Source organism: Panthera leo, chromosome A3 (assembly GCF_018350215.1).
Source record: "Panthera leo isolate Ple1 chromosome A3, P.leo_Ple1_pat1.1, whole genome shotgun sequence".
NCBI classification, from domain to species: Eukaryota; Metazoa; Chordata; class Mammalia; order Carnivora; family Felidae; genus Panthera; species Panthera leo.
The window spans coordinates 81542533-81570043 of NC_056681.1; the positions used below are offsets into that span (position 1 = coordinate 81542533).

General features: G+C 38.6%; 1 protein-coding gene across 2 annotated transcripts in view; it reads right to left on the bottom strand.

Moving 5' to 3' along the window:
• The window catches only part of VPS54 (VPS54 subunit of GARP complex), a 169748-nt gene extending 152081 nt beyond the window's left edge, over positions 1–17667 (bottom strand). Inside the window, exons 1-2 of one of the 2 annotated variants that reach the window (XM_042932427.1) lie at positions 17484–17667; positions 4159–4316 (exon numbers count right to left, since the gene is read on the bottom strand). The gene's annotated coding sequence lies outside the window, so the exon portion shown is untranslated. The remainder of the gene's footprint in view (positions 1–4158; positions 4317–17483) is intronic. The other variant, XM_042932429.1, reaches the window with a different exon arrangement.
• Positions 17668–27511: the final 9844 nt, after the last annotated feature.

The window sequence follows — 27511 nt, forward strand, 5'->3', positions numbered from 1 at the left end:
GGCTCAGTTGGTTAAGCATCTGACTTCGGGTCGGGTTATGATCTCCCAGTTTATGAGTTCCAGCTCCTCATTGGGCTCTGTGCTGAAAGCTCAGAGCCTGGAGCCTGCTTTGGATTCTGTGTCTCCCTCTCTCTGCCCCTCCCCAACTCATGCTCTGTCTCTCTGTCTCTCAAAAAATAAATAAACATTAAAAAAATTTAAATATATGTGGAAATGCAAAAGGCCAAAAATAGATAAACACTTTTATAAAGAACACGGTAGGAGCACATACTCTACCAGTTACCAGGTTTTATTATAAGACTCCAGTATAATATGGTATGGTATAGGTGTAGTAACTAAATATAAAAAAATTTTTAACTTCCTACAAATTAAAAAAGAAAAGACACTAAACAATAGAAAAATGGCCAGATGAACAGACATTTCACAAAAAAGGATATCCAAATAGCCATAAGAAAATGTATTCAACCTCATTGGTTAGAAAAACGCAATATGATATACTACATATTCACATTTAAAAGACTGAAAATACCAAACGATGCCTAGGATATGGAGCAACAAGTACATATAAGGGTAGAAGAGTAAGTTGTTGCAATTACCATGGAATATAGTTTGGCAATATCTTCTAGAGTGAAACATATGTGCACTCTGTAACCTAGCAATTCTGCTCTTAGAAGTATATCCAATAGAAATGCATGTGTTAAAAAAAAAAGGTGTGTATATGTATGTTCAGCAAAGACATTTACAGTAAAGTTGAGTGACAGAAACCACTCAAGAATGTATACTATATAATTCCATTTATATAAAATCCAAAAACTCAGATCTATGGTGCTATTGGTCAAGAGGAGAGAGGGGGTAGTGATTGGGAGGAGTAAATATGTGTATTCACTTTACAAGAATTTTTTACTCAAACATTTGTTTTGTGCCTCCCTGCTCCCCATGTGAGTGATGTATCAATGAAAAAGATTTAAAAATAAAGCCAAGCTTCTTGCCCTCATGGACTTTATACTCTACTGTGAGGATCTCTGCTCTCTAATGTTATCTGGCTTCAGTCTCGGGCTTCGAGTGGTGAGCAGTGATAGGAAGATGACTGCCGGCAGCTCCCAGTCTACAACCTTCAAACCGGTAGAAGCCAAGGCACATTTTCACTAGCTCAGCAAAAGTCCCAGATTGCCTCCCTTTGGCTCTGATTGGGTGATGATACATCCATTCAAACACCGTGACCAGTGTGAGGCTCTAACTGGCTGGACCTGAATCATAGCCAATCCTGAAGCCAGAATGAAATGGAGTCCATTTAACCAGAACACATAAAATAAGAATGAGCAAAGATGTGGTTCCCCAGAAAAAAAAAAAAACAAAAAAAACAAAAAAAACAAAAAAAAACTGGGGCACCATTTCAGAAGAGGAAATAAATATAGGCTGAAAACCCAGCAAATTTCCACAATGGGTCTCCTAAAAGTGAAAGCCCAGATTTGCTACTTTGTGTTAGGTCAACTTCCCCTTAATCTCTTTAATTTTATCACACATGCTTCAGGCTTGTTTCTTGCACTGCTAATGTGATTCAAATGGACTCTGTTCTTACCTTTTGTTAGCTGAGAAATAGGGTACTCTCCCTTACCACTTTTCTGTGGTAATAAGCCCAAAAAATATCCCTTTAAATCACTGGTTTTGTATTTTTTGGGTAAATATCCTATGTTTATAGCAATATTATTTATAAAAACCAAATTATGGAAGCAGCCCAAGTATCCACCAACAGATAAATGGATAAAGGAGATGTGGTATGTATATACAATGGGATATTATTCAGCCATGAAAGAGAATGAAATCCTGCCATTTGCAACAACAGGGATGGAACCACAGAGTATAATGCTAAGTGAAATAAGTCAGTCAGAGAAAGACAAATACCAAATTATTTCACTCATAGGTGGAATTCAAGAAACAAACAAAATGAGCAAAGGAAATAAAGAGAAAGAGAGAGACAAACCAAGAAACAGACCTTTAGCTACAGAGAACAAACTGATGGTTACCAGAGGGGAGGTGGAGGGGGGATGGATAGAACAGGTGATAGGGACTAAGGAGTTCACTTGTGATGAGCACTGGGTAATGTATGGAATCGTTGAATCACCATATTGTATACCTGAAATTAATATAGTACCGTGTGTTCATTATACTGGGATTAAAATAAAATAAAATAAAATAAAATTAAATTAAATTAAATTAAATTAAATAACAAAAAGAAGAAAAGAAATAAGCCCAAAACAACCAACTAAACAAAAAATAACAAAAATCCATTTAGAGTTTTGTTTGTTTTTGATAGAAACTACAATGTAATGTCATTAATAAAAATAATCAGACCTTGCAAAATGACTTGTATTTCAGTTCACCTCTAAGAGGCTACTTTCAGGTGCCTAAGGGACAGCTTCCCCTGTAAGCTTTCTTTACCATCCTCTTCTCTGATCTGAGTTACTTAGTTCCTCTAATTTTGCTCACTTACACTGTATTGTAATTTTCTGTTTATTTACCTGTCTTTTCCATTGCCTCATGAGTTCCTTGAGGACAGGGTTTTGGCCATTATCTCTGTATCACCAGTACAAAGCTCATTGTCTGGGACATACATGGTGGAGGGTCAATAAATATTTTCTGAATGAATGAGTGTTTCATGTTTCAATTGCATTTAATCCTGATAACAGCCTTGTGAGATAGAGATTATTAACCTGCTGCTTGGAGAGGCAGGGTAAGTGACTTGCTCAAGATCACACAAAGTAAGTGGAATCAGGATTTGGGCTTCAATCTATATAATGCCAAAGTCTGGGCTCTTGGCCAATGACTTGGTTGAAAACGTTCATTTATTTGGAATGAGGTTCAAACTGTGACTTGCAAAAGTTTTCCCTAATTTGATCCTACCTGCCTGTCTAAGCCTTTGTGTCATTACTCACCTCATGCATCTTTCCTTACTACCCCTGAACAGACTTGGTTTTCCTTCACCTATTCAAATCTTATCCCTTCTTCAAAAATCAACTCAGATGTCATCTCTTTTATTAAATGTCATATCATTTATTTCCTGAACCATGAACATGGTATTTATGACATACTAGCTCCCATTCAAGCTATTAGTGGACCTCTTCTTCTTCTTTTTTTTAATTTTTTTTTAGGTAATCTCTACACCCAATGTGGGGCTTGAACCCACAACCCCAAGATCAGGAGTCACAGCTCTTCTGACTGAGCCAGATAGGCACCCCTTTTAGTGGACCTCTTAGTTTCCATAGTAGACTACTACATAATGGTATGTCTTCTCCGTGGCTTGTGCATGGTAAACTTAAAAGAATTTTGAGGAATTAATGCTGATACTGGTGTCTTTTTGGTATGCCACCCATTTTCCTTACTGTCTAGGGCTTATGACTGTGCAAATCGCTATCAAATGTGCCCTCATATCCCATATCCTCCTCATATCCCATAGCCTGTGTTCTCTCTTGACATTCAAGGGGACTTTACGCATTCAGAACCACCAGCTATTGAATTGGCAAACTGAAGTATAGAAGAGGCTTTTGATAGCTGTTAATGGCATGGTTTCACAAAGAGTTGAAAGATACAGCTTTGTGAATAATATTTAGTTTAGAAGGACTAGTGACTATGAGAAGAAAAATAAGGGAATTTATTTCGGGTGTTTCTAGAGCTGAGATAATTTGGTCTGCTAACAGTGAAACCTCAAATTAACCAGACCCAATTAACTGGCATTAACTGCCATTTCCAATCACACACACACACACATATACACACACACACACACAGGGCAGGGGGCGGGGGGGGGGGAACTTGTCCTTATTTGTCCTTAGTAAAAAAAGACAAATGACAACAATACCAAAACATTGTCAAGGGTGTGTTCAAAACAGCAACTAGCAGCATGTGTCTTCCTCTCAGTAATGGCATCATTTCTAGAAATGAAGCAACTCAAAATTCCGAGTCATGCAAAGAGAAAGATAAAAGGGCTTAACCAGAAAAGTCATTTACCCAGCACATGTCATTTTCCACAAATTATGTATGGTTAAGCAGTGTTATAAGACTATACAGTGAGTTGCCTAGGAGTTGTTAAGTATAATATTCCTTAAAAAACAACAACTTTACAAACTTGTTTAGGGCAAGAATTGTAACAACTAAACTAACCAGGAATGTCAGGGCATTTTCAAAAAGAGACTAGAATCCTCAAAGTATATCTGGAGCAGAAGATCCTGGTATGCCTTGTTTTCTGTTAAATTGCAAGCTTCTTCACTGATCAGGTTTCAAGTTTCACTGCAGCAACTGACACAATGTGATTACTTAGCCTGCAAAAGTGAAAAGAATATAAAGGGACATGATTGAAGTACTAAAAATTACAGTTACAGAGGGCATGTGAAAATTGATCTGCTCATCCTTTTAATCTGGTTGAAAGAGACAGGAACAACATAATTTAAAATGAAGTTTAATAATAATGGAAATACCAGAGAAATAAATGATTTCATGCAGCATTTTTAAGGGGTACCATTTGCAATGGCAAAGGCAGGAATGGAGAAAAAGGCTGAAGTAAGATGTATTATTTTAAACTGAGTAATCATACTTATTAACATTTAATGACAAACTCAACAAAACCAAGTTTCCAGTGATTAGAACACAGGAACTTGCAGCTAACACTGAAAATTCCACTGGAAGAATACAAGAATAGCTATTATAATAAATAAGGTTGGCAGCAAATTAGTGTGGTGAGCAAAACAGTTAATATGACAAATCTGTTTAGATGATGATGACAATGATAAGGATGATAGCTGGTGTGTTCACAGCTATTTCTCATATTTGTAAAAAAAAAAATCTCTGGTTTCTTTTAATTTTGTTTTGTTTTTCTCCATTCTTTGATTTACCTTCCCTGGGCCCTTTCTAACACTCCCCACCCCCAGCTCTATATATACAAACTCCAGAAGTGATCTCTGACCTCACTACTAAGAAAAAACAAACCACTACTCTTTATCCCTCTTCCACACTTCATGCCACACTAGTCATTTTCTGCTTTGTAATATAGGTATACATTACGTGGTTTGTTTTCCCTACTGGACCTTAAGCATAAGACTTATGATTTGTCTCTGTATTTTCTACATTATCATCTCTTCCTTATTAGTAAGCAACCAACAAATATTTGTAAATAATTATAAACATGTGTTTTTAATTTTTTAATGTTTATTTTTTGAGAGAGAGAGAGAGACAGAGCATGAGTAGGGGAGGGGCAGAGAGAGAGGGAGACACAGAATCTGAAACAGGCTCCAGGCTCTGAGCTGTCAGCACAGAGCATGATGCCGGCCTTGAACTCACGAACCATAAGATCGTGACCTGAGCTGAAGTAGAACACTTAACTGATCGAGCCACCCAGGTGCCCCATATAAACATATATTTAATGAATGAGAGAGTAGGGATGGAGTTGCATTGATGTAACTGTGTCTTATCCAGATTCTCTTTGACCAACGTCTTATCTTTTCAAGGGCAAAAGATGCAATTCTTACGGCTTCATGGGCTAAGAATTGCTAATATTCAGACAACATACTATAGATATGTTCTAAAATCTTCATATGAATTAATTTTATAAATTTAATTATATTTTATTTTTTAATGTATATATGTTGTTATATATGTATGTATGTATTTAGAGCAGGAGAGAGGCAGAGAGAGAGGAGCAGAGGATCTGAAGCCGACAGCAGCAAGCAGGATGTGGGGCTTAAACTCACAAACCACTAGATCATGACTTGAGACAAAGTTGGATGCTTAATCAACTGAGCCACGTAGGTGCCCCTATACATTTAATTATATTTTAATGCCAGAGGAGTCTTGCTATTTAGTGGAAGCATGTATAGGATCCTTTTGAAATGCTTAACTCCTCCTTATTTATTTTGTTTTGGTGTCAACACAAAGGGATAGTTTAATATATTTAAAATATTTATTTACACACAATAAAAGTCACTCTTTCGATGCATAGCATTATAAATTTTGACAAAAGCAGAGAGTCACATAATCAAGAGACAGAACAGTGCCATCATTCAGAAAATTCCCTCATGCTGTCCCTTTGTTATTCCATCCCCTTGCCCCAAATCCTTGGTAACCACCAATCTGTTCTCTGTTCCTATAGTTTTGCCTTTTCCAGAATGTCATCTAACGGGAATCAGAAAATATAAAGCCTTTTGAGTCTGGCATCTTTCACTTAGCATAATGCATTTGAGATTCATCCATATTGTTGAGGTATCAATAGTTCACTTGTTTTGATTGCTGAGTTTCATTCCACGGTATAGAAGTATTACAGTTGAAGGAGATTTGGGTTGTTTCCAGGTTTGGGCTATTGTGAATAAACCTGTTATAAATACTTACAAACAGATTTTTGTGTGAACATATACTTTTATTTATCTTGGATAAATATCTAGCTAGGAGTGGGATTATGGTGGTCATATGGTAAGTGTGTAACTTCATAAAAACTGCCAAACTGCATTCCAAAGTTGCTGCATTTGCATCCCCATTTATAATGTATAAGAATTGTTCTAGGGGCACCTAGGTGGCTTAGTCAGTTAAGCATCCGGCTTTGGCTCAGGTCATGATCTTATATAGTTCATGGGTTCGAGCCCCGTGTCAGGCTCTGCGCTGACATCTCAGAGCCTGAAACCTGCTTCAGATTCTGTATCTCCCTCTCTCTGCCCCTCCCCCGCTCGCACTCTGTCTCTTTCTCTCTCAAAAATAAACATTAAAAAAAAAAGAAAAAAAAAAAAGAACTGCTCTAACTAGCATCCTAACCAGCACTAGGTAATGTAAGCTTTGTTTTTATTTTTATTTATGTTTATTTATTTATTTTGAGAGTGAGAGAGAAAGAGAGCATGAGTGGGGGAGGGGCAGAGAGAGAGAGAGAGAGAGAGAGAATCCCAAGCAGGCTCCACGCTGTCAGCACAGAGCCCACCGTAGGGCTTGAACTCATGAACAATGAAATCATGACCTGAGTCAAAATCAAGAGTTGGTCGCTTAACCAACTGAGCCACTCACGAGCATCTATTTATTTTTAAATAAACTCTATACCCAACATGGGGCTCAAACTCACGACCCTGAGATCAAGAGTTGTATACTCTACTGACTGAACCAACCAGATGCCCCTACTGTAAGTTTAGTTTTCAAAAGCCATTCTAGTGAGTGCGTAGTGGTTTTTCACTGTAGTTTTAATTTGTATTTCCCTAATGACCAAAGATATTGTGTATCTTTGCATGTACTTATTTGCTATCTATATATCTTCTTTGGTAAAATATCTGTTGAAATGTTTTGTCCTTTTAAAAAATTGGCTTGTTTTGGGTGCCTGGTGGCTCAGTTGGTAAAGCATCTGACTTCAGCTCAGGTCATGATTTCACAGTTCATGGGTTCGGGCCCTGTGTTGGGCTCTGTGCGGACAGCTCAGAGCCTGGAGCCTGCTTCAGATTCTGTGTCTCCTTCTCTCTCTCTGCCCCTCCTTTGTTTGTGCTCTGTCTCTCTCTCTTAAAAATAAATAAACATTAAAACTTGGCTTGTTTCTTATGATTTAGTTTAACTTAAATAATCTTAAAAATTACATTTTAATTTTGTAGAAAGAAGAAAATGAAAATCACTTATGAACCCACACTAAGATAACAATTTTAAATTTTTGGTATATGTATTTCCAGATGATTTATTTAATGTGGGTATACATGTTACACACATGTAACCTGAATTTCCTTGGTTGCGCCAACCTAAATATATAAACAAATTCGGTATGTAGTAATAACGTCAATGTTACTCAAGTCCATTTCTATACTTTGCTCACAAAATGTTTAAGACAGGAGAATGGAGAATTCTTTAATGGAGAAACTAAATACCCTCAGAAAAAAATATTTTCACATACTGACATTTGGTAATCAGCCAGTAAAAAGGCTAGTGTACCAAATGATCAGCCACAGAAGCCCACCATTCGACCTGCCTCCTCATCCTGGCAAGGGCTTTCAATTTACTTTCTTAGTTGATTTTTCTCATGCACAAAAAGAACAGAGACCCAAGAATCACCAGAAAATTTAAGAAAACTCTACAGTGTCAGAGGTAACAAACAAACAAACAAAAAAAGAACTCAGAGGAAACAGACATGATGTGAGACGTAGAAGAAAAAAACCCTTTTTAAAAAAGCATTTGAAAATGAAAAATATAAGGACACCTGGCTGGCTCAGTGGGTAGGGAGTACAACTCTTGACCTTGGGGTTGTGAGTTCAAGCCCTGTATTGGGCATAGAGATTACCTAAAGAAAGAAAGAAAGAAAAGAAAATTAAAAATATAACCACTGAAATAAAAAAAAATCCAAAAGAAGTTTAGGAGAACACTGAAGATACCTCCCAGAAAGTCAAACAAGAAGACAAAGAGATGGAAAATAAGGGAAAAATGTAAGAAACTTAACAAACATCAAGCAGAAATTCCATTTTTCATCCAGAGTTCCAGAGAGTATAGAACAAAAATGAAGGAGGAAAAAATTACAGACAAAATCCAAGAAAACTGATCTGATCTGAAGAACATGAATCTCTAGGTTGAAATATCCAGCCCAATGAATGAAAAAGGCCTATTACATGGACATGATGATGAAATATCAGAGCACTGAGATTAAGGATCATTAAAGCTTCTAAAGGGGGGAAAATGATCGCATCAAAATGAAGGGGAAACAAACCATTAAAAAAAAGAAGAAGGAGAAACAATAACTTTAGGGTTCTCAACAGGATCATTCCATTCTAGAAACATGATGGAATACTATCTTCAACATTCTGAAGTGAAATTGTGTTTTGCTAAGAATTTTATATCCAACCGCTAATACAGAGTGAAGGAGGAATAAAGACCTTTAAGAGATATAAGAGTCAGCTGAGAAAGAAGACAGAGTGCAGAAAATGGGAGAGCTGAGCTAGAGGATGAGAGATGAAGTCCTGGAGCCTCAAAGCCAAGGGCACAGCCAGTGCTGATTAGATAGATCAAGGGGACAGAGGGACAGATGGTGAGCATCATCACACTTGTGGTGAGCATAGCATAGACTTGTCAAATCACTCTGCTGTAACGTGATGTAACATTATGCATTAACTATACTTCAATAAAATAAAAAAAAAAAGAGGACAGGGATTTTTTTTTTTGAAAAAAAAAAAAAAAAAAAAAGAACCAATAAATGGTTTCCTGGTTTTGTGTTTGTAGGTTTGAAAAAATATATTGCTAGCCATTTGACACTTGGAAGTCTTTATATTCATAATTATGTAAATATTGACTACTGAATTAATCACATTTTTACCTTAAGATGATTTTGCCAAAAAGTTTTGCTATGTGACATTTAAAGATTACGATAAAACCATAGTGGGAGGAGGTGGGAAAGAGCTAAATCCTCAACTATCATAACAGGATGTTTTCAGTTGATAAATCAAAAAATAGCTGAACAGTAAAGACCTAAATGAGAGATCTGAAACCATAAAAATCCTAGGAAAAAACAGCAGTAACTTCTCTGACATTAGCCATAGCAACATTTTACTAGACATGTCTCCTAAGGCAAGGGAAACAAAAGCAAAAATAAACTATTGGGACTACATCAAAATAAAAAGCTTTTGCACAGCAAAGGAAACCATCAACAAAACAAAAGGTAAACTTCTGAATGGGAGATGATATTTGCAAGTGGCATATCCAATAAGGGGTTAATATCCAAAATATATAAAGAACTTATACAACTCAACACCAAAACACCACCACCACCACCACCAACAATAAGCAATACAATTAAAAAGTGGGCAGAGGACTTGAGCAGAAATTTTTCCAAAGAAGACATACAGATGGCCAACAGACACATGAAAAGATGTTCAACATCACTAGTCATTAGGGAAACACAAATCAAAACCACAATGAGATATCACCTCACACCTATCAGAATGACTAAAATAAAAAACACAAGAAAAAACAAGTGTTGGTGAGGATATAGAGAAAAAGGATATAGAGAGGATATAGAGAATATAGAGATATAGATATATATCTATATATATAGATAGAGATATAGAGAGGATATAGAGATATAGGATATAGAGATAGAGATATAGAGATATAGACAAAAAGGAATCCTCAGGCACTACAGGTGGGAATGTAAATAGGTACAGCCTCTGTTGAAAACTGTATAAAGTTTCCTCAAAACATTAAAACTAGAAATACTATATGATCCAATAATTCCACTATTGGGCATTTACCTGAAGGAAATAAAAACACTAACTTGAAAAGATATATTCACCCCTATATTTATTGTAGCAGTATTTACAATAGCCAACATATGGGAGCAACCTAAGTGTCCATTGAATAGACGAATAGATAAGGGAGATATGGTGTATATATATACACATACATACACAAAATGGAACATTATGTAGCCTTAAGAAAGGATGAGATTGTGCCATTTGAGACAACATCGATGGACCTAGAGGGTATTATGTTAAGTGAAAATAGGTCATATGAGAAAAACAAATACCATGTGACTTCACTCAAGTGGAATCTAAAACAACCAACAAACACATAAACAAACAAAAGCAGAATCAGACCTATAAATACAGAGAACAAACTCATGGTTACCAGAGGGGAGGTGTGGAGGGGGTCAGACAAAATGGGTGAAGGGGAATAGGAGATACAGGCTCCCAGTTATGGAATGAAAAAGTAAAAGGAATAAAAGGCACAGCATAAGGAATATATCAATGATACTGTAATAGTGTTGTATGGTGACAGATAGCAGGGACACTTGTGAGCACAGCATAATGTATAAACTTGTTGGATCACTATGTTATACATCTGAAACTAAAGAAACATTGTGCATCAACTATCCTCCCCCCCCAAAAAAAAAGAAGGAAGGAAAGAAAAGGAAGGAAAGAAGAAATAGCTGAGCTAACAAATTATTTAAACACAAAGAGATCAATGATAGATAAAGTAGCTAGAGGTTGAAAGTGGTAGCCTCTCAAAAGCAGCATGGATACGAGATGGAGCAGAGGTCCCATTGCATCCTTATATGTCTTTTAAAATAATTAATTTTTTTAGTAGCATGTCCATATAGGACTTTGATGGGAAAAAATTAAGTAAGAAATGTTTATGTACATTCTTCAGGTAGAATTGGAATTGATGGCTTAATAAGCCTAACATTTTTTAGGTTTTTGCTATATACTGTAAAATTGTCTTCCAGAAGTTGTAATCACTTATATGGACACCATATGACAAGTATCCATTTCTCTACAACTTTGCCAAACTAAGTTATTTTTGAAAATCTTCGGGGCACCTGGGTGGCTCAGTCAGTTACGCGTCCAACTTTGGCTCAGGTCATGATCTTGCAGTTCGTGAGTTCGAGCCCCATGTCAGGCTCTGTGCTGACAGCTCAGAGCCTGGAGCCTGCTTCGGATTCTGCGCCTCCCTCTCTCTCTGCCCCTACCCTACTTGCACTTTGTCTCTCTCTCTTTCAAAAATAAATAAACATAAAAAAATTAAAAAAAAAATCTTTGCCAGTAGGTAGGAGAAAAAGAAAGTTTATCTCCTCCACCACACAAGTGTCTCCTCCTGACTCCCTATTTCTGTTACTATCCTTAGGAATTTTGGAGCCTTTTCTCCATAGTTAGTCAGTCATATAATTAACTAACTTTGATTCTACATACACTCTTATAACTGTTGCCTCCTTTCCATGCCCACTCTTTTTAAGTTTATTTATTTATTTTGAGAGAGAGAGAGAGAGAGAGAGAGAGGATGCACACATGTGTGCATATGAGCAGGGGGAGGGGCAGAGAGAGAGAGAGAGAGAGAGAGAGAGAAAGAGGATCCCAAGCAGGCTTCATGCTGTCATCACGACATGGAGCTTGATCTCATGAACTTTGAGATCATGACCTGAGCTGAAATCAAAGGTCGGAAGCTTAACCAACTGAGCCACGCCGGCACCCCTCTCTGCCCACTTAAAAAAATTTTTTTTTAGTTTCGGTTTTTATTTTAATTCCAGTTAGTTAACATACAGTGTTATATTAGTTTCAGGTGTACAAAATAGTGATTCAACACTTCCATATATCATCCAATGGTCATCACGACAAATCCATGCCCACTCTTACCACTTAAATGTTGCTTTTGCTTTCAGGAGAATTTTGATAAATATTTCCAAATTACCCTTTCATAATATTTTATATAAACTTAGATTTCCACCAATAGTGAAAAACAACTACTGTGTTCTCAAACTGTCGACATTTTGTATTAACAATCTCTTTGATCTTTATCAATCCAACAGGTGAAAAAAGATACCTCACTGTTATTTTGATTTGTATTATTTATTTATGTAGCTATAATGTATGATTTCTGCCTGCACCTCGGTTACTAGCATTAGGTCACAGAGGGGCTCAATGCCAGGGGGCTAGCAAAGCCAGAATTTTATTTTACAGCCTTTACAATGGAAGGAAGGGGCTGGAATGGATGTGGAAGCCTCATCGTTTTTTCCCATTTATGACTTTGGGTTTTATGTTGTTCTCTACATTAAGATTAAAATTTCACCCATGATTTTTAAAACCTTTTTATTATAAAAACATTCAAATACACAAAAGGAGAGAAAATAGAATAATGTACTTTCATGTATCTATCCTACAGCTTAACAAATTATTAAATTCTATACTTTTGGGGCACCTGGTGGCTCAGTCGGTTGAGCGTCCGACTTTGGCTCAGGTCATGATCTCACAGTTCATGGGTTCGAGCCCCGCATCAGGCTCTGCGCTGACAGCTCAGAGCCTGGAGCCTGCTTCAGATTCTGTGTCTCCTTCTCTCTCTGCCCCTCCGCTACTCACGCTTTGTCTCACTCTGTTTCTCAAAAATAAATAAATGTAAAAAAAAATTTTTTTTAAAAATTCTATATTTTTGTTTCATCTATCCCATACCCAGTTATTTTTCTGAAGTTTTCTAAGGAAAAAAAAAATCTCAGGTATCATATTATTTTACTCATGAATACTTTAGTTTCTTTAACAAGTAAGGATTTTTTTATTGATGTGTATCATACATGCCTTAAAATTCATTGCTCAACTAATTTTCACAAAATGAAAACATGTAACTATATCTCATGTCAAAAAATAGAACATTACAAATACTCCAGGAGTCCCTTTATGTCCTTTCCAGATTACTGCTGAAGGTGAAGAAGTAGGGTACCTGACTGGGTCTGAAAATTAAACTTACAAAGACAGGGGCGCCTGGGTGACTCAGTCTGTTAAGCATCTGACTTGGGCTCAAGGCATGATCTCATGGTTTGTGAGTTAGAGCCCCATGTCAGGCTCTGTGCTGACAGCTCAGAGCCTGGAGCCTGCTTTGATTCTGTGTCTGCCTCTCTTTCTGCCTCTCCCCCGCTCACACTCTGTCTCTCAAAAATGAATAAATATTAAAAAAAGATAAACTTATAAGGACAGATTAACAGGAGAAAAACATAAAAATTTATTTAATAGAAGTTTTACATGACTTATTGAAGCCTTCATAAGGAAGTAAAGACCCAAGGAAACAGAGCTATGTATTTTTATGCTGGGTTTGCTGAAGACTGGACAGTTATGGAGGACTATGATAGGTTAAGGAGTATGAGGTAATTACAGTGAACTGGGAGAAACTTAGCAAGGCCTATTTCTTAGAATTCTTCTTGGCATCTCCTTGTCTTCCTAGATAAGGATGAATCTTTCCTCCGGGTATAGGGAGGGCACTTGTCACATGAGTTTTATGACCTGTTTCAGTGGAGAAGGGGGAGTGATGAGGGGGAGGTCAGAGTGACCTTCCTGCTCTGTCTTTTTCTCGAATTCTTTCAGCTTTTAAAATATTCATTACGCCAAGATGCCACATTTCTGGGTAGCGTGTCCTAAATCCCACCACTACCCCACCCCCATAGTTAACCACTATCAGCTTCATTTAATTTTGCCTGTTTTTGAACTTTATATACATAAAATTACATTGCAAACTTTATATATAAATATATATATAATATAAATATATATTTATTTACATACAAATATATATGTTTATATACAAATAAATAATAAATATCTATTCTATTGTTTGGTGTCTGGCTTACTTCACTTAACACTATGCTTCTAAGATTCAACCATGTCATGTATAGCAGCAGCAGTTCTCGTGACTACAGAGTATTTCATTGAGTTTTAGGGTTTTTGAAGAAAGAGTACAAGGCTCAGGGATACTGCCCTATAAACTATCAATTTTTATTCTCTTCTCATCCTTTCTCCTACCAACGACTTTCTAGGGCTGTGAAGAATAGATAAAGATACATAGAACTGGAAGGATCGAGGAAATAATAAGGCTCTTAACAACAGAGATTTTATGAAGGTTGCTATGAGCTAATTTGAAAAAATAGTGTTGCTGAGTGGTGAGGAATGAACGCTCTCACATTCAGAGAGAGATGCCAATTCCTTCTGGGCACCATTCATATGGATGAGTTTGCTTTGTTGCCCTTCAGTTTTGGAATGCCTAATGGTTTGCCCTCCTCTTTGCATTCTTGACACACCAGAGGGGAAGGCAGGTGTGGTTGTGCATACATTCATTTGAATAGAGGAAGTAGTTGTTCAGTGACCTTGGAAAAGCCCAATGCTGATGTATTACAGCAGGTGGCAGCCTTTCCCCAGGAGAGGGAAGAGCCAGGCTTACCTAACCAAAACTGGTTTTGGTTTTATAGCTTTACTTTGATATAAGGGTCAGGTGATTTATCTAGAACCTGAAGTTAAGATTGGCCTTATAACAGGGAAGAGAAGCAGGGACCCTGAAACCTGGAAAATGAGTTATGGACTCACCTCTGGGTGAGCCATTGGCTCTGAGTTACTCAGTGGCTGCTCTCAGGGAGCCTAGTCAAGTTTTGACTCAACACCAAACAGGTGTGGTGGGTGAAGGGTGTCAGCCTGAGGCTCAGAGGTGACTATGAGCAAAAGTCCACAGGAAAGTACAGAATTGACACAACAACACAGAATCAGAACAGATCAAGAATTACCCTGTTGTGTACTGTGAGGGAGAAGTACTCCCTTTTCATTCCAGATCTGTAAAGCAGCTATTCATTCATTCATTCATTCATTCATTCATTCATTTTAAAGTAAGCTCTATGCTCAACATGGGGCTTGATAAAGCAGCCTTTTAAACTAAGCTGCCAAATGTTTTTTGAAAAGATTATTAAATTCTTCTCATGCAAGTTTACAAAATGCTGTGGAAAGCCAGACTTAGTGGAGAAGCTTGACATTGCAAACATATCCAGTTTGTTTTTACATTATTAATGGTGGGAGTATAATTTATCATTTATCAAGAACACACTATGTAGAAAATGACGTTATTCAAAATTTAATATGACTGTGGAGACATTCACTAGAGTCCCTACAGATGGATTTGCTTTGTGCCTAAAGGCAATTGAAGCGATTAGACAGGAGTAGGAACAGAGAGAAACAGGAGGCTAGGGTGGCTATTTAAATTAAAGTTAAATAAAATTAAAACTAAAAATTCAACCCTCAGTTGCACTAGCCACATTTCAAGAGCTCAATGGCTACATTTGGCTAATGGCTGCTATAATGGACAGCACAGATTATGGAGCATTTCTGTGATCATAGAAAGTTCTATTGAATAGCACCAGAGTATAGTAAAAAACCAGGGTGCTGCCCAAAGAAATGTGGGTGGTTAAAAACAAGTCCTCCCTGCAATACTAAGGATTGTAATAATAATTCCTAAGTGTGGCAGGAATTTCAAATAGAGTATTTCATATAATCCTCATGGCAATCCACAACTACAACAATAATGCTGTCGACATTTGTTGAAACCTTACAGCAGGCCAGGCAGTAAGACCTCTGTAAGCTCATTGGTCTTTACAAGAACCCAGTGAGGTTGGTACTATTACTGTCCCTGTTTAACAGATGAAGAAACTGTGGCAAAGGGGCTTCATAACTTATCTACCATTACCTGGCTTGTAAGGAATAGCTGGGATTTAAACTCAAGTTTTTCTGGCTTTTAATAATTAGAAAGAAGGCATGGAAAATACCAAACAAACTCCATATGTGAGTAAAATTTGTCTTTAAGCCATTTTCTCCTAAGGCAGGCCCAACTCTTGGATTCTGTCACATAATTGTCTTTCTGGCTGAAGAAGGCTTTATGCCAGTTCTGATAGAGAAACAATGATCCCCTGTTAGCCAGGATATGAGCCACTTCCTTCCCTCTAGTGCGGAATCTGCTGTCTGCACAAAGGAAGCTGGTTTCTCAGAAGCTCACCTTTGTAGAAACAAGTCTATTTGGGTAAAAATTTTAAAATAAAGTATTCTTATTTAAGACAAAAATGAATACGAGCAGTATATACGGGAAAATGCTATTTTCTATAGGTGATGAGATTATGAAAAATTGTTGTCTCTTTTTGTTCAGCTGTATTTTGCAACTTTTCTACATGAATATGTGTGATAAAATTTAAAAAACCAGGGGTGCCTGGGTGGCTCAGTCGGTTAAGCATCCAACTCTTGATTTTGGCTCAGGTCATGATCTCACCATTTGTGAGTTTGAGCCCCTTGTTGAGCCACTCGTTGGGCTCTGCACTGACAGTGTGGAGCCTGCTTGGGATTCTCTGCCTCTCTCTCTGTCCCTCCCTTGCTCGATATCTCTCTCTCAAAATAAATAACTAAACATTTTTTAAAAAGAAAAAGAAAGGGCGCCTGGGTGGCTCAGTCAGTTAAGCGTCTGACTTCAGCTCAGGTCACAATCTCACAGTCCGTGAGTTCGAGCCCCGCGTCGGGCTCTGGGCTGATGGCTCAGAGCCTGGAGCCTGCTTCCGATTCTGTCTCCCTCTCTCTCTGCCCCTCCCCCGTTCATGCTCTGTCTCTCTCTGTCTCAAAAATAAATAAACGTTAAAAAAAAATTTAAAAAAAAAAGAAAAAGAAAATTACAGGGCGCCTGTGTGGCTCAGTATGTTAAGAGTCTGTGTGGCTCAGTATGTTAAGAGGTCATGATCTCACGGTTCGTCAGTCTGAGCCCCAGGTCGAGCTCTGTGCTGACAGCTCAGAGTCTTGAGCCTGCTTCAGATTCTGTGTGTGTGTCTCTCTCTGTCACTCCCCTGCTCTCTCTCTCTCTCTCTCAAAAATAAATATTTAAAAAAAATTAAAAAACCAAAAGCCCAGATAGTAGCTTTTGAACAAAGTCAGATACCGTATTGTAAAAATTGTTAATTGATTAACAGTATTTTAGGCTTTTTTTTTTTTTTAAGTAATCTCTCCACTCAACGTGGGGCTCTAACTTATAACCCTGAGATCAAGAGTCACATGCTCTACCGACTGAGCTAGTCAGGTGCCCCATTAGACTTTTGATAATATTGCAAATACTTTAATACTAATAGGCAATAAAAACCTTTTAATTGAATGCTAAATAATAATAGCAGAGGAAGTGTGGGATTTAATTATAGGGTTGAAAATGATACTCAACAATGTACAGGTACTCACAATTTCTCTGCAGATGGGGACTTGTTTTGTATTCCATGGCCCTGTAGATGGCTGCCTTCTGTCATTCAGATCAAGATGAAGCAATAGTCTGGTCAATAAAACAAGAGAAGTCTTGGGGCATCTGGGTGGTTCAATCGGCTGAGCGTCTGATTCTTGATTTCAGCTCAGGTCACCATCCAGTGTTGTGGGATCAACCCGCATTGGGGTCCACACTGAGTGTGGAGCCTGCTTAAGATTCTCTCTCTCCCTCTACTCCTCTCCTTCACTCAGTCTCTCTAAAATAAAACAAATAAATCATTTAAAAAAACAAAAACAAAGTCCATAAATCACACTATCACTTTTATCAACCATTAGCACTAAATGGTCTCTAAAAATGAATGAGCTTGCTGTGAAGAAAGAATGAGAAAGGGAATCTTTTTAAGCTATGGTACATATGTTTGTCCCTCCCAGGTGAGACTCCTTACATCAAACTATTGTTACTGAGTATGTTGCAATGGAGTCAGAAATTAAATAAATAAATAAAGAGGCTGAGAAGAGGTCATTAATTGCTAAGGTTCCTTTCTTCTACAAAGTTCTAAGAATCTGTGATAATTGTACTTTAGTAGTAGATCTTCATATACTTTAAAAAACTTATATTCTTTCACATGTATACACATTTTAAAGTTAATTTTCTTTAATTACACTTGGTGTGCTGCTAAAGGCTATCTTGATATGCTCTTAGTTAAACCTGCAGGTGAGTCCACTGTGTAACGATAGCCAAATGAAATGGTAGCCAAAAATGTTGTCAAGTGTTTAAGTGTCCTGATTGAATACATTTTATAGAATTATTCCCTCTAATGGCAAATAAAGGGATTTTTAAGTACAAATGATAACTCAGAGGCAGGATCAAGTGATGATGTAGCACCCAAGAATAAAGAATTCACCCCTCTTTCCCTCACTTCCCCATCTCTCAGGTGTCCATTGGCAAGCAGACCCTGCTAACTAGAGTGTAATTTAAGATAGGTGGCTACAGTTTTAAAGCTAACAAAAACCAAAAGGCATGTGAATTCCCAGCAATCAGCTGTCTAGGGAGACAGTTGAAAATGAGAAAGAATAAACTGAAAAAGGTCAATAGATTCATTCCGCAGGTGGTGTATGCAGTCCTTCTCAGAAACAGGGAAATACTTGGCTTGTTGGCTCTCATTCCCTTCAGGACAGATCTGACAGCTTAAAAAGGATGAGCCCTGGAATCAAACCAGGCTCCTTTGTGTTTCCTGTTTGACTGAAGGGATTTTGAAGCAAACAGAATCCTGAGATCAATTCACTTAAAACGTTTATATATACACACACATATATGTATGTATATGCATTTTACAGTGCTTGCTGGGGCCAAATAATCTACCTTTGCCAACTGAATTGCTTTTGCAGATGTCTTGAAGCTACTTGTCTCTTCTATTCTGTTTTTCAGAGTTAAATAATATCTCAAATAATTTTTCTATTTGCTGAATGAAAATAACCAAGCTAGGCTCACTGATCTGATCCTACAACATGTTTATTATGGGTCTCACACTGTATTTTTAGTTTCATAAATAAAGCTGCATTTAGGCTTTGGTTTATAGAATTCAGTTTACAGGTGTATCCTCCACACCATTCTCACCCACTGGTTTTTCATGGATGTGTGCTTTGCTCAAATGTCCCCTGAGACCTGGAAGGACTGGATAGATGGACGAGTTACTCACATAGCTGTTTACATGCATTACCTAAAAAAGCAAACATCACATCTCATTTGTGGAATGAAAAAACTTCAAGAATTGTAGGATTCAGGTCCTTCTTTTTTTTTTTCCTTTTAGACTTTAAGTGCAAAATTTTGAGTTAATCGCCCTCTGCAGTTCATGGTACACAACCATCCATGTGAGGCCTTTTCTTGTTTTATTTTATTATTTTATTTTTTAAGATTTTGTATTAATTTTGAGAGAGAGAGAGTGTGTGCGTGTGAGGGAGGGTCAGAGAGAGAAGGTGAGAGAGAATCCCAAGCAGGTCCACGCTGTCAGTGCAGAACCTGAGGCGGGGCTCAAACCCACAAACTGTGAGATGATGACCTGAGCCAAAATCAAGAGTCAAATGCTTATCTGACTGAGCCACCTAGGTGCCCCTTTCTTATTTTATTTTTTCATTTCCCCACTTCATCTCCAGTGTCAGCAGCCACTCTAATGTATTTAACATGTGCCTGGATATCCATGTATCCCCGAGTTGAATTTTATCATGTTGTTTCATGAACGTATGTGTTTTCAATCTGTATTGTTTGACGGCTCTTACTGTTTATTGCTTTTTCACACAATGCTGTTTTCAAGTCTCTTCATGTTCCTTTATGCACATCTAGCTTATTTCTTTGAACTGCTGCATAAGGTTCCATAGTATGTGTCCAATACTTTTACCATATCCATTCTTCTAGTGATAGATCCCCAGACTGCCTCCAGTACCACAAACAACCTGTGATAAACACCTTCATACACGTCTCCTTGCGAACCGTGTGAAGAAGGATTCCTGAGTCATCCACTGCATGTGTATGTGTATGAGAGAGTACATGTGCACACAGAATCTAGGATCTAATGAGTCATGCCAGCAGCACATGAGGATTCTTGCTTCCCCACATCTTTGCTAAGACTGCCAATTCATTGCCACCTTTTAATTTTACAAATCTATCAGGTGTGAGTAATTAGCCTTTTCTCTTTTCTTTTCTTTTCTTTTCTCTTTTCTTTTCTTTTCAGAGAGAAAGAGCATGCGATCCGGGCAGAGGGAAAGGGAGAGAGAGAATCCCAAGCAGGCTACGCACTGTCAATGCAGAGCCTGACTCAAGGCCTGATCTCACGAACCCGTGAGATCATGACCTGAGTGGAAATCATGAGTCCGATGCTTAACCGACTAAACCACTCAGGAGGCCCCAGTAATTAGTCTTAATATGCATTTCTCTGTTTACATGTGACACTGAACTTCTCTTCAACCCTTCTTAGTCATTTGGCTTTCCACTTCTGAGAACTGGTTATTCATATGCTCTGTTGATGTTTTGACAAAATTCTTTGCTTGACCAAACTTCTCAGTCTTCTAAACCTTCTCTGAGGGATATGTACACTTCCTTGTAAAATCTAGTTTTAGCAAGAACCACCACCACCCTCCCCCCGATATCTGATCATCCTTGACATCTGATCAGGTTCCTCATCCTCCTCTGCCCCCAGGTGATGTCTGGTCACCCTGGCCTGCCTTCAGCAAGAATCCTATGAGATGGATTTAGCCAGATGCCTTCTTACCCCTGATGTTTCCTCCTAGTAATTTTCCATTCACCGACCCCTCCCACCCCCAACTTGCCCACGTTGTATTCTGAGTTGACCCCAATCCCCTCTACTGTAAAACCCCATAGCAGTGGTTCTGAATAAAGTCTGCCTCACCGTCTTTAACAAGTGTCACTGAGTATTTTTTTTAAGTTTCTTTTTTTTTGAAAGTTTATTTATTTTGAGAGAGAGAGAATGCGTGAGGAGGGAAGGGGGAGAGGGAGAGGGAGAGAGAGAGAATCCTAAGCAGGCTCCACGCTGTCCGCACAGAGCCCGACATGGGGCATGAACCCATGAACCGTGGGATCATGACCTGAGCTGAAACCAAGAGTCTGACACTCAACCAACTGAGCCACGCAGGCACCTCTTTAATAGTTTCTAGTGGGTGCTTTATTTGATTTCCTGGAACTCCTTATAAATGCTAGTTCTTAAAAAGTTTTTATTTAAATTCCAGTTGGTTAACATACAGTGTTATATCAGTTTCAGGTGTACAATATAGTGATTCAACACTTCCATGCATCTTCACCCTGTGCTCATCACAGTAAGTGTACTCCTTAATCCCCATCACCTATTTCCCCACCAACCTCCCCTCTGGTAACCATCAGTTTGTTCTCCATAGTTAAGAGTCTGTTTCTTAGTTTGCCTCTCTCTCTCTTTTTTCCCCTTTGCTCATTTGTTTTCTTAAATTCCACATATGAGTGATATCATATATGTGCTAGGTTTTAATTTTTTATTGGTTTGAAATATCTTCTAAATATTTTCTTTCCATTTGTCCTCTGTCTGCATAAGTTTGCCTATAATAGCCTTCACTGAACAGAAATCCTTCATTTTGGTGTGGTCAAATCTGCCAAAATTTTGTGTTATGGCTTGTGCTTCTTTTGGTCTGATTTACAAAGTTCTTCCCCATCCCAAAGTCTCAAGTATACTCTACATGTTCTTCTATTAGCATTATCATTTTATAGCTTTCTATGAGGTCACAAAGTACTGAAGAATGTGTTATTGTTATACAGTACCCCTTATATTGGGTAACACAGTGCTGGCCACATGATAGGAGCTTAACAAAGAAAGAAAAGATTCTTTTTCCATCCCAAGTCCTGCTTCTCTGGTGGTTAACTGAATGATTACTCTGGTGCAGAATGTTTGGTGGCTGAACTGGCTAGACAGTCCTTTCTGCTCTGGACATCAGTGAGTCAACCGCATGCCCTCTGTCTCCCTTGTCCCAGCCACCATCACCTCATGCCTGGACTTCTGTAGTAGTCTCCTAACTGGCCTCCTTTCTCTGGGATTTTTCCTATCCATTCTCAAACTTCTTGTCAGAGTGGCAGAGCTTAGAACAGTGCTGGTACAAAGTAAGTACCCAGTGAGTGTTGGCTATCATTATCATCATCATCATCACATGATTACACTTAATAAAATAGTTACAAGTGAGAAACGTGGTCAGTACGATAGTATGTATCGTACTACTTAAATGCTATTGCTTCAACCCTAGTTTTTATCAGTCTTTTGCTTCACTAAGTTTAGACTAACAGAGTCTCTTTGGTCATTCAGCATCCATTATGGTCCCAAGATCATCATCCTGAACATATATTCCTACCGTACAAGATATGAATAGCTGCAGATTAATCTCTACAGGTTCTTGAAAATGTCTTAGAAATTTTTTTAACTCTGATTTTAGCATATTTTCCATTATTATTTGCCTTTTTTTTGAAGTCAAGTGCACTGTATCACAGTCCAGTTAGATGACAGAAATCATACAATAACTTAACAGGGAAAGTTTAATATAAATTATATCAACTAAAAATGGGATTAACTACCAGGGAGTAAAGAAGAGTAAAGAATATAGTAATAGTGGGTATGGGAGCCACTGCTGCTTCTAGGGCAATGTTAATTTTTTTTTTCATTATTCCTCCCCTGAGGAGATTTTTTTAGACCATTTTTTCCTTTGTACCTCCCCTCCATTAAATTTCACTACTGCAGATACACTGTATATGTTTTTATGTTCTGTGGCCCTTAGGAGGGCCACACACACCATTGTAATATCTGACATTATTTCACACCAACCCCCCAGCACCACTTATCAGGCCCCTCCCACAGAAGATGCCTGCTTCAGGGCTAAGGCTGCATACCTAAGGAAGGAACACATTGGGAAGAGCCCTTTCTCCCGCAAGACTGGGATGCTGACCTCACTGGAGAGGGTATAGCGCTCACCTACTCGATGTTAGAGAGGTTCACCTAGGTGTTAGAAGTTGGATGGGGAAGCAAGAAATCACCTACTAGGGTGCCTGTGAGACCTGCTGGGGGGCTGGACGCAGATGGAATTCTGGCATCCATGGCTGCCATGCACTGCAGGAGAAGGAAAACCATGCCAGAACAAGGAAGAAAAGCACTTTCCCCCTGCAGTGGCCCTCCAATGCTCTTTACTGACATAGCATCATGCCAGCTACAAAGGAGAAATGTTTACAGGGTTCAGCGGCAGCATCACAAAGTAGGGCAGTGAAAGATGGATTTGGGGCCGAGAAGAAATAGTTAACTAGAACATGTATCAAAAGAAATTCTTTTTTAAAAAAACTCATTTATTAAGTAATCTCTACCTCCAAACTGGGCTCAAACTCGCGACCTCAAGGTCAAGAGTCATATGCTGTACCAACCAAGCCAGCCAGGTGCCCCCAAAAGAATTTCTTTTAGGTTAAGTGTTCTAATTAAGTTCTGGCTAATTAAAGTTTTATGATGCCAGGGTTTTACTATGTGGAGGTATATACACATCAAAACCACTCAGGAATTTGTAAAAATGCAGGGCATATCATCCGTAAAGCAACTTATTAATATTATACATTGTCGTTTACATGTGAATTTGTGCTTTTGACCCACAATCAGTGGGATTTACACTTTATTTTCTTCAGAATAAAAATGAATGTCTGATGTGTCTATTTTCTTTCTCCAAATAATTCAGCCATGGGATATTGATCTGCTGACATCAGTCTTGTCTTTTTGACAATATTTCTTAGGGTAATTCAATGAACGTTTTGACTTAAATCTGTTGCGAGGTTGGCAAATACATCAATTCATCAGGAACAGATTATTCTTAAGTGAAAAGATGAAATTGAGTTTCTGAATCACAAAACTAAGGTCTAAACCTCAGAGCAGAGGTACAAATCATTGTAACAAGGAAGCCTGGCCTAGCCATTTAGACGTCGCTACTTGCAGCCAAGAGATAGCAAAGATAGCTAATCAACATCTTTGACCTTGTTTGAAATTTGCCCCAGTGCTAACTGCCTGTGTAAGCCTATAGCTGAATATCCTTTGGATGTCTCAAGTCATACCTCTAGTTTGAATTTCAGTGTGAAATGGCTTGCTGAACTGGGGCATGTGAATCAAGCTCTCTGGAATGCAATTTCAAGACCTATAAAGTAAAAAAGTTGGTAAAGATTTTGTGAGTGGTACGTTGAATAAGCACAATTCTCTAACCTAACCAAAATGCAACCTTATTTATTTTTGTCCCCACTGTTACTTTACATGTATATAAAGTCGGGTGGTAGTTGAAAGGTAGAGTGAGGTCATCTTTCTCTGCTCTAGGATGAAAATTCCGGTAGGCTCTTAGATTTCTGGTCACTCTGATGTCATGGACTATCAACTTCAGTTATATACACAGTCTCCATGCAGAAATTAGATAAATCTAAGATGCTAATCAAAACTGATTTTAAAGACACATCCTTTCCTCTCCATGGCAGCTTCACTCTGAAAGTTTGCAGTGGGAAAGGGGAGAGATGTTGGATGGCTCTTTTTCAGAACCTCTTGTCAAGTGAATGGAAACATCATTATGCTGGATATCTTCCATTTGCTCCCGAGACCCACTCTCTACCTTCCTCTCTGCCCAGGGAGGCTGGCCCGTATGAATATTCCCTTTCCCTTTAGCTTCCAGTTGGGTTTGGCCAATGGGGAACCCTGGCAGAAGACCAGAGGAAGGGAGAAGAGAAAGGTCAAAGTGTTCATCCATAGGGCTCAACCCAATGGGTTTACCTCTAGTTGGCTGCATCAAGGTCATTGTTCCTCTTACTGTGGTCTGTTACAAATAACTCTCCCTTTCCAAGTTCTGAAAATCACTCTCTTAGGGCCAAAGGCTGTCAATCGCTCTGCAGATTCTAACGTCGACTTCCTAGACTATCCCTTTGATTTTCATTATACCCCAGCAGTCCTTTGTAAGTAGTCTCTTTGAAAAGAAACTCTTTGTCAAATTATCTTAATTTAAGTGTGCCATCTGTTTCCTGCTGGGACCCTAACTGGAAAAAAATCCATCAAAATTCACATTGCATAGCAACACCCAAAGTCTAAAAAACCCATTTTCTCACATTAACTCACATCATAAAACTCACTCTTAAATAACTTGCCCCACAATATTATCATCCAGAGTAGTTCAACAACTACGATACTGCATTGGGTCCATTCTATGTTCAGAAAAGCCAGACTTGGTGCTTCTAGTCTCCTCCCATGCCTGTCTTCCTATTTCTTTTAGACTCTCTTACTGGTAATCTCTCCCAGGGAAAGGAACATGGATCTAATTAGTGTCATTAACTTCATGAATCAGTCTACTGTATTTCCAGGAATATATGTATTTTGAAAGAGAACTCCAGGATAAAAACAGAAGCCCTACAGGTAGAAATTTCAGACTCTGTAACATTAGGGTGGGAGAAGGATGTTTGACTTCATCTACTCTGACCAAGATGAGACCTAATTTTCTTCCGTCTTTGTTCTAACACATGTCAACTAGAGCAGAATTTTGAAGTCCCTGCTTCAGGTTCTTTGCAGCTGTTCAAGACGTTCCAGTATATCAGTTTTTCAAAATTCGCAGCATATATCAAGGAGAGCCTAGTTTTCAGTTTTGCAAGTACAAAGAATACCTAAAGATTGTTGGTAATTGTTTCATAGTGTGCCAGAAAAATCATTCATGTTGCCTCTCTTTCTACATCTTGCCTCTGATCAGCCCAGACTCTTCAGCCATACTTAAAATGAAAGAAATCAAGTAAACAACTTTTAGCAATCAGGGGACCCTAAAATAGCAGGCAGCCCACAGCAGGTTAAGCACACACTAACACACATGCAATCATTCAAATTTTGTACCTGGCAAATAAGGCTGACAATTTATACTTTGATCTGACTTGATTATTTGGAAAAGCTGCATTTCTGTGGCATAAATATAGATGCCAGTTCTGTCTTGCAGCCAAGTTTCTCACTAGAAAGCCACATTAATCTTATGATTCCCTTGCAAAGAAACTAATAGAATTGGATGATTTCTTCTAGTTTTCTTGTTTCTCTTTTAAGTTTATTTGTTTATTTTGAGAGGGAGAGATAGAGCAGGACAGGGGCAGAGAGAGAGGGAGAGAGAGAATCCCAAGTAGGCTCTGCACTGTCAGTGCAGAGCCTGATGCAAGGCTCAAACCCACGAATCGCGAGATCATGATCTGATCCTAAGTCAGATGCTTAACCGACTGAGCCACCCAGGTGCCCCTGGATGATTTATTCCAAATGGTAAACTAATAAAAGGTATCTACTAGTGCTTGTGGAGTTGAAGTATTGTCTACCTTCTTTTCCCATCTGATTGAAATTAGTTGGTTTCAGTCCACAAATATTTACTGAGTGTTCACTATGTGCCAGGCACTATTTATTGAGCAAAATAACAGTGCTAAAGAAGGCAAACTCAGTCCCTGTCCATGGTGGTTGCATTCCAAGTGAGGGGGAGATAGGTAATAAACATACAATTTCCACACTAAGTGCCGTGAAGAAGATAAAATAGGGTAATATGACAGATGGGACCTGAGCTGTGATATAGTTACTTGGTGACATCTAGGTTGAGACCTAAAGGCTGAGAAGGGGGCAGCAGTGGGGCCACCTAGGGAGAAGATCTGCTAGCAAATAAATAGTGAGTGCAAAGGATCTGGGGTAGAAATGAACCTGGTGTGTTTGAGGGCAGAGAGATGGACAGTGTGGCTGGAGCAGAGTAAGAGGGACGGCTTGGAAAGGCGTGAGGAGATGGGGCTGAAGAGGGAGGCACAGCCGGGTCAAAGACTGAAGGGAAACTACTGGAGGATTTAAAGCAGGGAAGGTGGCAAGTGATATAAGCTAATTTATAGTTTAAAAAGATAAGTCTGCTGCTTTGTGGAGAATGGACTGTGTAGGAGGTCAAACATAGAAGTGGGCAGACAAGGGCAGGGAGGAGACACTGGCAGATGCTGGCAGCTTGGCCTAGGCTTTCAGCAAAGAGGACATGCTGGCCCATACAGTGTTCTTGTGAACATTAGAAAGTCTCCCCTTCCCTTTATTGGCCCTGAATATCAGGTGGATGAAACGTGGGGTGTGGAGAAGAGAGGAGCCCCGATGATTCAGGTTTGCCCATGCATAACTGGGCGGACAGTGGTGGAATCAGTAGTTCAGTTTTGGTCATGTTCACTCACAGGACCCTGAAGTGGGTGTACTCATTTCACAAAATGCAAACTTAGTAGCATTGACCACACTGACGTTGGTCTCACTTCGACCAGCACCGGAAACCTTGTGCTGATGTAATGGAAATAGCGTTTGTGAGATATCCAACCAATGTATGTTGGCTTCTCAGTAAACCCTTGTCCCCATGACTTCCCCACCCATTGAGTCAATGGCATGCATTGAGTCACAGGGAGAGAAAAAAAAAAAAAAACAACAACAACAGCCAAGAATGGATAACTCATCATTTAG